Raw genomic sequence first — 14,500 nt, 5'->3', positions numbered from 1 at the left:
CCTCTGGATCTTTCTGTCTGTAATGCTCATGAAATGGGTACCATTTTTATTTTTAATTTTTTACATCACAGAATCTTTAAAAAGTCCCGTTCGTCTTCACTGTAGTTCCCATTTTAGCAGCTGCAAGGCACTGGTGTGTGGGAAAAATGTGGCAGGAAAGAAGGTATTGTGTACATTGATTTGGGGTAAATCAGAAACCCTGGGTATTTGCATTCAACTAGGGACTTTCTGGGGATAGTGCCTTAACTGGAACTGTGAGACATTCAGGCTCTGTGGAAGGTGGTTGAGAAAATATTGAAGTCCTCAAATCATACTATTTGGATGGCTTTTCTACCTTTTATTGGTAACTCAGATATTAATTTTGCCAATTACAAGAGAAAAAGTTGAAGTTTATAAATCATAAGCTTGGCTTTCCAAACTTTAGTCCTTACACTCGCTCACCCTGTGTTCTTAGGAAAAGCACTTCCTCTCTTTAGGTCTCAATTCTCTCATGCGTCAATGGCATTGAAATTCTACCTGTGCCCTAAAAGGGTGCTGGTGGAGACACAGCAGCAGATACTTTGAATACTAGTAATTATCAATTACTATGAGAAGGAACAAATGCAGTTTTAAATATTTTCTCTAGCTCTGTATTTGAACTAATTGCTTGTAGAAATCAGGTTTAAGATATAGGGAAGTTAAAATGTCATTATTTTCTTAAACTGAAATTTACATGCAGTTTCAGATTATATAAAGTAATTGTTGGAATACTTTTATGAAACTGCTTGCTTGCTACCTTTTAAAATGCCAGAGGATTCAATATACTTCTTACAATCCTTCAACATCCAAAACAAAAAAAATTTTTTTTATCCATTTTATGGTATGTGTCTTTTTCTTTTACACTTGGGGTACCAGTCTTATTCTAGGTATGGATTCAAAGATATTTGAACATATGTGATAAAACTAAAATTAAACTAAACTAAAATTAAATGAAAACCAAAATAAATTTTAAAATAGGGTTTTAATTTTATATCATACAAAGCACTTATTAGAGTGCATGGTTTTATTTTTGGAACCCACAAAACAGCCTTTAGTAACTTCTATATGTAACTGAGGAAATATTTCAGAGGATTGGGTCCTGTGTTACACAGATTGAAATGGAGACAAGAAAAGGTGAAGCCTTCTACATTATTGTCACTGAGGTCCATTTATATCCACAGTCCATGAAGTATTAGAAAATACAAGTGACAGTGCAATCAACTTAGCCATACATTTCTGCTTCACTCAAAAAGATGGTGTGGTGCAAAACCAAACACTGTATGGTTTCTATGGACTATAATTGTATAGACTTGGGTTTATGGCATGTGTCATATTATATGCCTAATTGATAGCTTCATTTGATAAAAATCTGAATTAATTACAACTATCAGTACTAATGTTGCAAAATATCTCACAATGTATACTATTTCTAAAGTATAAAACATCATATGTTTCCACCAATTAGAAACATTTTAAATATATCTTTATAGTATATGTTCATTATATTATATATGGATATATACATATAGCATATCCATATATAAGTAACATAAGCCTATCTATAAGTAACAAACTCAAATTTTCTCAATACTATTCTATCACAGTTACTTTTTTCTGTATATATTAATATTGTATTTTAAAATTATTATTATCCTTTTATCTATAAATAGGTCCAGTAAATCTACATAATATCCAGACATTAAATATATATTCATTTGTAGGACATTCAAGTGACTTAAGTGCCAAAACCCCACACTTGCAAATTTAGCAGTCCTAAGGCCACCTTTGAATCAGAGCATCATTTGAGCTTTAGCAGAAAGCGAACTGGCAAGATAGGTTCCATTATCTCCCTTGCTAAATTATTTGGCCCAGAGAATCACAGGAGAATCCACTGACCTCCAAAATGTAATTAATAAAGGTGAAAAAGAAGGTCAGAAATCTGGGTGTCACCTTGACTCCTGACTCTCTTTCACCCACACTTCTAATCAACAACACCAAGTCTGTATCTTAAATTTCTTTTATAGTCATGTGTTTGCTTTAGCACACTCCTCCAGTCACTGTTATTTCTTCCCTGAATCACTGAAACTGTTTAAGTGGTTTCTTATAGTCTAGCTCCCCTAAAATTAATTTTCCATATTTCAGTAAATATAATCATCCAAAAATGCAAATAATATCACATCTCTCCACTACTGAAGGGTCTTTCACACTGCTTCCTTGAGACCTAAGGACAAATGGATCAGTTTGTTTTATTTGTTCATATTTGACCTTGTCTTTCATGTGGTCAGTTCAACTTTCTCAAGATTCTTGAATGTGTAGCCACTCTTATGAATGATGGATTATATTCAGTAGTAAAGGTAGCTGGCACATCATCTGTTTGCTCTTGTTTGGGACTGTTTCCTCATGAGGCCTCTCAGCTGAGTGAGAAGGCTGCCTGAAGGTTCTGTTTAAGTAGGGAAGTCAGGGGAATGTTTTGACAGCCAGTCTCTTTGAAGTACCCCTGGGAAAAAAGCAGGTTACAGAACAGGAGCCTCCTTCAGGCCTGGTATATTACACTACCAAAGAGAAATACTCTTCTGCCTGTCATCTCAAACCTGTATTTGTGTATAACCTAGAGTTCTGTTGAGGTCTCTTTGACTTCTCTCTTATATCTTCACAAGATAACTTTCTTAGGAATATCCTCCATAAGCTCACCTGATTTTGAGAATAGCTCTTGGTTTTGGTCACAGAGCATAAGCCTTTGCTGCCAAACCACAGCTCTATTTACATCTATGTTGGGGAAAGCTCATTTTTCCCAGCTGTCTGGAAAGTAGATTCCTAAATGATTACACAGGATTGCCCCCCTGGCCTCTCCCTATTTGTTGATTCACCTTGAGGATCTCTGATGACTTTTATTAAATTTAATCTTTCATTTCCCGACCAATCACATTTCATTTGTTTTGGATCCTTCCAGAATTTTTATAAAATTTTGATTCACTGATGATACACTTTCTTGTTTCCCAGAATGTCATAGTGTCATTCATTTTAATTCATCATTCCTGTTAATCTTAAGAGAATCTGAGGGAAAAAAATACAGATAGGAGTTTAGTGGACCATGAAGCAGAAGATGATGTTTATCTTTAAATTTTAGGGGAAATAGTTTGAGTAAATAAATGAGTAGATAATTAAGTTGTAAGGAAAATTCACTATTTTAAACACCTTTAAGAATTTCACAGCCTAAATGCCTACCAGCAGATGAATGGATAAAGTTGTAGTATATATACATAATTGAATGTCGTTCGGTCATCAAAAAGAAAGAAATCCTGCCATTTAACATGAATGGACCCTGACGTCATTATGCTGAATAAAATAATTCAGATAGAGAAAAGAAAAAAACCATATGATCTCATAGTATATGGAACCTAAAAAAAATAAAAATTAAACACCCCCCGTGAAAAAATTCATAGAAAAAGAGATCAATTTGTGGCTACAAGTGGGGGCTGGGGGGGGGCGTGAATTGGATAAAAATTGTCAGAAGGAACAAACAACCAATTTTAAGGTAAATAAGTTCTAGAGATTTAATGTACAAATGAATGCCATATTTAACAGTGTTATATGGTATACTTGAGAAGTGTTAAAAAAGTAAATCCTATGAGTACCCATCACAAGGAAAAATTTTTTTCTGTATATATATATATACGTTTTTTTCTGTATATATATATACATTTTTTTCTGTATATATATATATATATATATATATATATGAGATGACGGATGTTAACAAATTTATTATGATGATCATTTTATAATATATATGTCATTATCACTATGCTGTATATCAGACTGTATATACAGATATCACTATGCTGTATATACAGATATACTATATATCTCAATAAAACTGGAACATAGAGAATTTCAAAAATATTTTCACTAATCCACATTTTTATTCATTCTTATTTAAGAGGATCCCTTAAGGATCCCTTAAGAGGATCCCTTAAGGATCAATTCATAAGACACTTATCTAACCATATTAAAACTAATAAAATTGTCTTTATAAAGAGCCTATTTCAAGTTCAAAAGATATTATTTTAAGGAATTTCAACTAGTTAATTATAAAATATCAATAATATGGAAATCAGTCAAACTGATGAATAGTGAACATGTGATTACAGTGCTATAATGTAATGTATTGGATGACATTTAGGCCATTTTCAGTTATTTAACCAAAACTTTATTTATTATCCAATCCTCAGCCAATCCTCTTGGTGAGTTTTTCCATTGGAAATTATGATATATTTTATCACATTTTAAAAGTCAAAGGGGTAGTCATTAATAGGGATTAACTAAATTATATAGATTTTTGACCTCTCTTAACAACTAGTTTATTGATAAATGATTCAGTGAAGATTTGAAAACTCTTATAACCTACACATAGGAATTGGTTATTTTTAGGGATCCATGATGGTTTAAAAAAGGAAGAAACCAGAAATATCAAAGATATGAGGTCTTCTCAAAATGTCTGCAGATATTATTGATGGACCAAAATTTAGTCCTCACTGAAATCTAGCCTTAGAAATTAGTCTACAGGTTGTATATGTATATATGTTTCACAGAGAAATGCTATTAAAACTGCCTGAGGAGCTAACTCATGGGACGAGCGGAAAAAAAAAAAAAAAGTCTGTGGTAGGAAATGATTTTTAACTAAAGGGTAAATCAAATTGTATTGATGCTATTTGAAACTGATCAAGACAGTGGTTCTTTTGGAATGGCCCCTATTTCAATTTGCTGTCCACTTTCTGCTTTTTTTTAAAAATCTTCAGTATGCTTTTATCTCCTTGATGGCACACATTCATCTCTATCTGCTTCTGCTTTCAAATTCCACATATAATCTAAATAAAACCGAGACTCTTGCGTCCCACTTTAACATCAATCTCAATATAGAATCACACCAAAAAAGAATACAGATCTGAGGAAAATAATTTTAGAAATAAATGAATGTCCATCATCTCTTAAGAAGGCAATAAAGGCACAGCACATTCACAGTGTAAAAACCTCATTAAACTACTCTTTGCCCAGCACTTTCCTCAGGGTCTCACACATCAAACAATTGTTTATATTTTTCTTCTTTTTAAAAAATACCAGGTGTGCTTTTTAAAAATAAACTTTAAAAACTGTTTTTCAATTCTTTTTATTAAAGTATAGTTGATATACAATGTTGTGCCAATTTCTGCTGTACAGCAGAGTGACCTGGGTGTACATATATATACATCCTTTTTCTCATATGATCTTCCATCATGGTCTGTCCCAAGCAATTGGATTATATATAGTGCTCTCAGCTATTCAGTAGGGTCTCATTGCTTATCCATTGTAAATGTAATAGTTTGAATGAGTTTAGATTTCAGAAATATTGCAAAGGTAATATAGAGTGCTCCTTATGCTCTTCATGCACTTTTCCTGAATAACATTTTACACTGCTATGTGGTACATTTGTGAAAATTAAGATGCCAGCACTAACACATGACTATTAACCAAACTCAAGACTTCACTGGAATTTCACCAGTTTTTATACTAATGTTCTTTTTCTCTCCCATGATTGATTCAGGATACTACCTTGTTTTTGGTCATTGTGTCTCTTTCCTTAGTTTTTTCTGAAGATCTATGGCATTTTTTCCCATCTTTGTTTTTAAAGTTTTTGAGGAATACTGACCAGGTATTTTGTGGAATATCCTTCCATGTGAGCTTTTCTGGTACTTTTCTCACGTTTAGTCTGGGGTTATAGTTTTAGAGAAGATAATACATAGGTGAATTTCCTTCCTTATCATGAAATATCAGTGATGTGTGACATGTCTTGGTGGCATTAACCTTGACCATTTGGTTAAGGCCATATTGGCCTGGCTTTTCTACTGCAAAGTTCCTAGGTTTTCCGTTTCCATACTCTGTTCTTTGGATATAAGTCACTAAATCCAGTACATGCTGAAGGTGCGTGTGTGGTGATAGAGGAGGAGGTTGGGGAAATAAGCTCTACCTCCCAGGGGGCAGTATCTGCATGTGTATTTGGAATTCTTTTGTCTCTTCTCCCCCATATATTTATTCTATTGTATTACTTGTATATATCAGCGTGGATTCATATACATATTTTATACTTTGGGTTATAATCTAACATCATTGTACTGAGTTGAATAGAGCTCCCAAAGATTGTCCCACCAATTCTGTGAATGTGACTTTATTTGGAAATGCAGTCTTTGCCAATGTAATTAAGTTAAAATGAGGCCTTTCTGGATTAAGATGGGTCCTAAATCCAGTATCACTGGTCTCTTTACAAGAAGAAGATTTGGGAGCAGAGATTAGCATACTCACAGGGGGCAAACACCTCATCAGAGGCAGAGATTAGACTGCTGTGGCTTACAAATAGAAATGCCAAAGATTGCTGACAACCACCAAAAAGAAAGCAGCAAGGAGGGACTTCCATAGAACCATCAGGGAGAGCATTGCTCTGCCATCACCTTTATTTCTGATGATGTCTGGACTCTTGAATTGGTAGGGAATAAATTTCTGTTGTTTTTACAAACCACCCAGTTTGTGGTAATTTGTTACGGCAGCCTTAGGACGTCATTGCAACCATGCTATTTATTTTGTTATTCAAATGGTTCCAGGTTTGGTCACTGGGATATCTCTCAGGTTGATACTTATATCCCTTTGACATGCTTCATCTGATGCTGGGTAAATATTCACTTGTCTTTCTTCTGCTAAACTTTTCAGATTTTTTCACCCTTTGTATACACACACATATATGTTTTCATATAGATCTTGCCTTCTTTAATTTTTAAGTGGCTAAAAACTGAACTTTCTCCCTGGTTTCTCTATTGTCCTCTCTGCCTTCACCCAGAGACCCTTAACTGACCAGGTAAATAAATTTCCCACTTGAGAAGGGAATGAGAAGTGGGTAGTAAAAAGAGGCTGTAAGTAATGTGTCTTTCAGGGTCATTTTTCCATATCTGACACATAATCAATAGATTCTGTATTTGATTATATATCTGATTACTAAATATTGAGTTAATATTTACTGACAGCCTTCTCATTCTTTCCAAAAGTACCATAAATATTAACTAATGTAAAATTTGGAACTTAACATATTTTAAAATGATTATAATCTTGAAAATAATAAAAAACATGTAGCAAAATCGCTATGGGACACACATAAAATTAGCAAAGAGAAATCAAGCAAAGTAAAATCTCTTTCTGTAGGACTATTATTTCATCCAAGAATTCCAATCATGATTTATTATGGAATTTTATTAGCACAATTATCTTGTAGCAAAACAGATAGATGAAATATTTACCTTTTCTTTGGTACTGCCATCCAATTAACAACACAATAGATAGATTCCATTCAGTCTGTAGAAAATTAGCAAATTAAGCACCAGGGGAATATTCCACAAACTAGATAATTACATAAATTGACTAAAAACCTCCATCCTGAGATTATGCTTAATAAATGGAAAAGTAAATAATTCTCCAAATTTCATCTTCTTGATATAGGAACTAAATATTGTGATAGTTTTACTCATATTTCATGTACATGTCATCACTACTTTATGACTTCTAAGAAGATCAGCATAGCAATGATGAGGGACTAAAAAAGAGGAGAAAAACTAATGGGAACCAAACTGCAAATTAGAATAAAGGTGTGGAGTTCCTGTTGTGGTGCAGCAAGTTAAGAATCCAACTAATATCCATGAGGATGTTGGTTTGATCCCTGGCATGCTGCAGCCTGGGCTACAGATGTGGTTCAGATCTGGCATTGCTGCAGTTGTTGCTGTGACTGTGGCATAAGCTGATTGGACCCCTGGCCTAGAAACTTCCATATATCACAGGTGCAACCCTAAAAAGAAAAAAAAAATGAAAGTTTTAATTTTTTATCATTCAAAGGCATGCCCTGTATTCAGAAGTTATTCCTAATTTTTTTTTTCTTTTTGATTTTGTTCTTTTTTTTTTTTTTTTTCTCAAATGGGCTCACTTATAGAACCTTATTCTAACATACTCTGAGGTGGTATATCTCATGCATAAATATACTACCAAAAGCTCAAAGAGTCATATTTCTCCTTAATTTCTTATATAAATATGGCTAAACTTGAAAGTAGAAATCAAATATTCAATAGGTGCCCATGAAACCATATTAAATTCTTTAGAATTGTTAGAGTTTCTTGCAAGTCTAAATTGGTGATCCACCCTGAATGTCAAAGTAATGTACTTATTTTGAAACTTTGTATATGGCATAGGTATAGTATCATTGTCTCAAATCTATGTTCATAATATTATTAATAATAGTATCTCTAAAGGATGTTTCTATAGATCATTGCATTAATATATATACACACACACACACACATACATGTACACACACACACACACACACACACACACACACACAGTATTACATTCATTTAACCTGGAAGCAAAGGGAAGTTTCCTAAAATATTTTGAGTCCAGTGTTGGTAATGTGGGTTATGCCTACCCAATGTAACCTTGCACACAGAGAAAGAAGGATGACAAATCATATTTGAAGACATGTTAATATCAACAAATGAAGAAACGTGCAACATGGAAGTTGCTAGAATGCAGTACAAGACAATGCCTTACATATGTTATATAAATAACCGAAAAGTTTAGGCTGTGTTCTAGTAAACTAAATAAAGATAAGCACACAAATAATTATAAAAAGCAACTACATATTATTTTTAAATTGCGATTCATTCTCTTATAGCTCATTACCTGATGTCATATATAACCCTAACCCATAAGATAACCAGATATTCAAATTACCCCAAGACAAGGCTGAACATACATAGTATCTCCCTAAAATGCTGTATTCTAAGTGAGGGGTAGAGAATAATCAAAATTATACAGCATATTTGAGGTCTGTGGGATGGGTATTTTGTTATTGTTCCCAATTATCCACTCTCTCCTCTCTAGGAGTGTAATTCACCCCACTCTTACCATGCCTTGCTACAGGTAGACACTATCCTTGCCCTTGTCAGTCTTAGCCATGTAACTTGCTTTTGCCAATGGATATGACATACACCCTCTGGGTAGAAGCTTTAACTGTGCCTGCATGGTGTGGTTAGCCTTCTTGCTAACAGTACTCTCTGGAACAGTACATTCCAGAGAGCGGTTGTTCCTTCAGCCTGGATGCTAGAATGAAAAGACATGTGGGGTAAGGCAGAACTAACATGGAAACCCAAAAGCAAGAAATTAAAGTTTTAATTTCTATTGAAAGTTTTGGAATTGCTTATTATAGCAGTATACATTGACAAATACAAATGCAAGAGATAATTTTACACTCACTGTTGATCTTTTAATCATCTAGGCCCTTCCATTAACTCACTGTCCCTCTGAATAAATATAAATTAATGGAGATAGTTGCTTGCAGGCTTAATATGCTAATACCTTCTGATTTTCACACATGAATTTATGTTTTTGACTCTTTTGCCCTGGGTTACCTTGGTTAGTGAACCATTTAAGACTTTACACTGTCATTGGATCGTCTTCCCTCAAGTGTGGGACTTTGATGCTGAACTGCTTGGTTTTGGACTTTCTATTTGAATCTGTCCTTATTTATAGACCACTGTGGAGGAGTAATACCACAACTGACATTTAAGTGTGTTAAACCTCTGCTCCTGCCAGGCATAAAACCAGAATTCTGCCTGAACTTGTGCTTTTCTCCTATTAAAAGTACAGGAGGGTTACTCAGCTGTAGAAGTGACCATCTACCTCATCAAAGTTTGAGGTGGATTCCAAAGGCATTATACATCAAATTGAGGGACTCTAGTATGCACAAGGCAGTTAGTAAAGGTTTCTAAGGAAAGGAATGACATAATCACATTTGTTTTTTAAATGGAAAACTCTAGAGGCAAAATGGTGCAAAAAGGTGGCATAGAAAGAAAACAGTGGCTGGAAAATAGGCAGTTCTTGCAAGTTCTGAGGTTTGAGGAGGCCAGCCAGAGGTTCTAAAGGCCTGGTATAAGACAATGGTAGTGATGATAGAAAGGCAATCACAAATTTGGGAAATTTGCAATATAATCTCAACAAATAAATTCATCATGGCAGGGTAGTAGTTTTGCTTTAATTAAATATATTGCACATCTGACAATGTAACAAATGACAAAGTGATTTGATTCAAGAGATACTCTGTAGATGAGTGTTATTAATCAACCATTTGGTGGTGTGTGTGAAGCAAACAGAGTGAGAAAAAGAGAAAACAACTTGAATCATTTAGGAAGAGAAAATAGAAAAAGGAGAAAAAAGGTGGCTGAAAAGTGACTAAAACTGCTGAAAAACACAGCTGATATGATTGGACACAGTCCTCAATGAGACACTATTGTTTTAAAAATTAGAAATGACATACTGTATTTCCTACACTCCTAAAGGAATTTACTCAATTTGACTTATACATATTAGTACTGTGAAACATAAGTTCATCCCTATAAATTTCAGTATGGTACTTTGACCAAATAAAATTATTATTGCCAACATTTTATGACTGAGTTGTTAAACATTAGTAAGTCAGTCCAATAACTCAGCCAGGAGAGGTTAGTAGCATTTGAAAAAGAATATTCTTATTTCTCTTTAGAGGCCTATGGGTCTGGAAAAAACTGGTGTTAAAGTCTTTCAGGTTAGAATTAAATCCTTTGGGTTCAACATTTGTCACATGAATACTAGAAAATATCAAGATCTTAAGGGTGAATCAAAACATAGAAGTTTTTAGACTAATAATCAGTCAGCAAAGCTTAACATTCTGATTCTCTGCTTAAGGGAGATGCTGACTCATTAATTATACAGAGCAACTCTAAATACAGTTTTCACACATTTCTTTACTTTAACCCATTTTCCTCAAAGTGAGGAATAGAAAAAATGTGGAGTTAAAACCCCTTTCTCATAAATAAGAAAGACAGAAGGAAGGGAGGGAGATAGGAAGGAAAGGAGGAAGGGAATAAGGAAAAAAGAAGAAAGGAAAAAGAAAAGGAAACTTCTGTTTATATAATTATGTTGTGATACACTAGTCCCAGTGTTAAATAATCTTATTCAGAAGGTGTCCTCTTGATCACTTAATAGTTGAAATTTCCTTTCCTTTTTTCAGAATCAAAATGAAAATCTCAAGTTTAACTGGGTAGGAAATGAGAGAACTATATTTTACACAAACTAAAGATGATAATCAGAACTGTATTCTATACACTGTTTCCAGCTGATTCTTTGTTGAAAATTCTGATGCATGCTCTAAAGAAAAGAGGTAACATTTACCACAGAAAAAAACTGCCTTGACTGTATGAAACCCCTGCCGTTCTTGGTGCTTCTTACATCAGCAGCCTGCCTTGGTGCAGGCAAAGTCATTTTCTGGTTTGATTGACTAGAAAGGGTCACTTTTACCAAACTAGATAGGGATTCCAAAAATTAATATTACACTACTAGATACTGCATTCTAATTAAAGGTAAAATAATTATGAGTGTATATTTAATAGATTTTTATAAATAGATACAATGGTCTTCTTAGAAGATATAAATATAAGCAAATACTCCTCCTTTTAAAATTTCTCTTTAGTATATCCATGAAATTTTCCTAAAGATAAAAATAATTCTCAACTATTATCTAAAATAATTAGAGACAAATCAAATTCCCAAGTCTTAGAAGAATTTCTATATTCTTTCATCTAACGTGTTAGAACCCAGGAATGGTGTTTTCTGTCAATCAGATCCGTAGGCAGCCTTCGTGTGGAGGCATCTGCCAGGAGTCAGGATGCACAAACAAGGGAGAATGAAGAGCAACCCCTACAGCTATAGCTTGGATTCCCAAAATTGGCTCAGTAGGATCAATCTACAGTGTGCAGTGTAGGAAATAGAACACTGAGGACGGCCTCAATAGCCCAGCTCCTAATATGGCCAATTATATCAGGGCTGGAAGATGAAAAGAAGAGATGCAAAAATTGTCTGGGTGCTCAGAGGGTAGATATTACTTAAGTGTTCTTATCACAAAGAGAGAGCCAAACAAAACAAACTGACACAAAGAAACTTTTAGAGATGATGGGTTTATTACCTTGATTGCAGTGATAGTATCATGGGTATATGCATATGTCCACACTCATCAAATTGTTGGTATCAGAGTTAAAATAAAAACAAAAACAAAAACAAAATGGTTTTAACCCAATTCTGTGGTTATAATAAAGAGGGCAAGAGTGTAGTGCTCATCTCTAATTGACATACTCCATGTTTTGAAATACAAAAGATATACTCTGCAACTGAGTAGTCTCCCTTTACTGTACAAGGTATAGGAAGGGGAATGAAAACATCTCCTACAATAGTGTGCTCCCAAACCCCACATCCATATGATACATCATGCTAATAATTCTACTCTGGAGAGAAAACTCATACATAAGAACAAGTTTCAGAATCACAGAAATAAAATACTCTCTCCTTTGTCTCCACACTAAACCATTGTTAAGTATATTACTGGATATTGGCTCTTTTCTTCTAGCATCAGCATCAGGAGGACATGCCCTTTTAGCAAACAAGGACATAAACTGAGCACTGACCACAATACCTCACCGTAAATACGCCTACACTTAAGCCTGGTTTTTAAGAATTACCCAAATAATTCACAAGAAAAGATGAGGAACAATAATAATAACTTGACTTAATAGAGGTTTAAAGAACCAAATAAAAGGAAAAAGGTGAGGGGAAAAGTATCTGTGCCAGGCCTGATAAAGAACACCAATACAAAAGGATCTGAAAAACTGCTGCTATTCTTTTGCGAAAATAAAAGAAAGCAGGGTATCTAGGAAACAAAAACTGAACTGATTAAATCTTGTTAAAGAACAACAAAAGTCATCATTGAAAATAATTAAGTAGTGAAAATGAATGGTTCAGACAATCAGTTTATAAAATAAATGAGAAATGTGAAATATGGAAATTATTAATTTTATAAGATAAAGAGATAAATGACAGAAACAGACAATAATGAAAGAATATCACCATTAAAAAATGTCTAATGAAATTATACCTGGGCAATGATAAACAGCAATAATTAACCTCAAAGACTGAGATATCCATAAATTTTATACCTCATGAAGGAGTATACAACACCTGTTAGGGAGAATTCCTGCCAAAACCTCAAACTAAACTGTAATTGAACCTCATGATCTAATTTCCAATATGAAGGATATAGAGGAACTTATATCCTAATGATGCTATAGAAGAATCAGATCATAGAATATTCTACAAAAGAAGTAGCCCAGTTGTTATCAACAAATAGATTTGTGAGAAAACAAGAAGAGAGGAAATTAGAAAAGAATTGAGAACATAACAACCAAATCTAAATCTAAACTGAATCTAAAGTTGGCATAAAATCAATGTTAGGATTTACGAAAGGTTAGGAATTCCCCATCCCCATTGTGGCTCAGCAGGTTAAGAACCCACAGACATAGTTTATGTGAGGATGTGGGTCCTATCTTTGGCCTCACTCCATGGGTTAAGGATCTGGCATTGCCACAAGCAATGGCACAGGCATAGGTCCTAGATGCTGAAGCTCATATTCAGCATTGCTATGGCTGTGGTGTAGGCTGGAAACTGAAGCTCCAATTCAACCCCTAGCCCCACAACTTCTGTATGCCAAAGTGCAGTCTTTAAAAAAAAAAATTACAAAAGATTAGCGTCGGAAAACTAAATTGTCATTGTCATTCATTTATGGCTGGTGTGAAAGGGCAGGGGCTTAGAGAGGAGGGGAAGCTTTCAGCCTCTTCTGTAGGTCTGAGTTCTATTTATTTGCCTAATACTTCTGGCTTCTTTCTATTTCTCAGATCACAAAAAAAAATAGGAGCCACCGAGGCAGAGATTTATTTGGGGCAGGGTCAAGGAGAGTGAGCTGGATGAGTCTTTATAGCAATGAGGTAAAAACAATATCATTCCTTTTGCATTGACAAACAGGAGTTTCTGTTGTAGCTCAACAGGTTAAGAGCCCTGAGGATACAGGTTCAATCCCTTGCCTCACCCAGAGGGTTACGGATCTGGCGTGGCCATAAGCACGGCCATAGGTTACGGACGCATCTCAGATCTGGTATTGCTTGTGGCTCAGGCCTGAAGTTGCAGCTCCAATTTGACTCCTAGCCTGGGAATTTCAATATGCCACAAGTGCAGCCCTAAAAAAGAAAAAATTAACAAAAATAAATAAATAAACTGACAAACAAAAAAGTCGCATGGACTAGTGAGATACTAATTTAAATTGTGAGTTCCATCCTTAGACAGACAGTACCAGATCAACTAACTCAAATCCACTTTACATTCAGTACTAGGAAAGAAAATGTGGGAAGAATAATCTAAAATTAATGTCGTTTTAGCAGAAGGTTCAAGAATTACCTTCCACCACATGATTATACATTTATTCTGGATTGGCTAATTATATATGAAGAAACTTCCCCATAAGTATATTTCTCATACCTAGACAATTTCATAAGAG

At 34.4% G+C, this 14,500-nt stretch overlaps 2 protein-coding genes across 6 annotated transcripts in view; one reads left to right on the top strand and one right to left on the bottom strand.

Moving 5' to 3' along the window:
• The window catches only part of LOC110259421 (uncharacterized), a 574,595-nt gene that overhangs the window by 226,055 nt on the left and 334,040 nt on the right, over nucleotides 1–14,500 (bottom strand). The window contains exon 7 of one of the 5 annotated variants that reach the window (XR_014838266.1): nucleotides 7,338–7,392. The exons of the other annotated variants lie outside the window; for them this stretch is intronic. The gene's annotated coding sequence lies outside the window, so the exon portion shown is untranslated. The remainder of the gene's footprint in view (nucleotides 1–7,337; nucleotides 7,393–14,500) is intronic. 5 annotated transcript variants of the gene reach the window in all.
• The window catches only part of LOC110259422 (endogenous retrovirus group K member 9 Gag polyprotein), a 789,250-nt gene that overhangs the window by 680,183 nt on the left and 94,567 nt on the right, over nucleotides 1–14,500 (top strand). The gene's annotated exons all lie outside the window — the stretch shown is intronic.

This window comes from Sus scrofa, chromosome 2 (genome assembly GCF_054392235.1).
Source record: "Sus scrofa isolate SSC_HxYL_T2T_F1_AM1 chromosome 2, Sscrofa_HxYL_maternal_Yorkshire_Landrace_v2.0, whole genome shotgun sequence".
NCBI lineage: Eukaryota > Metazoa > Chordata > Mammalia > Artiodactyla > Suidae > Sus > Sus scrofa.
This window is presented reverse-complemented; position numbering and strand designations above follow the sequence as displayed.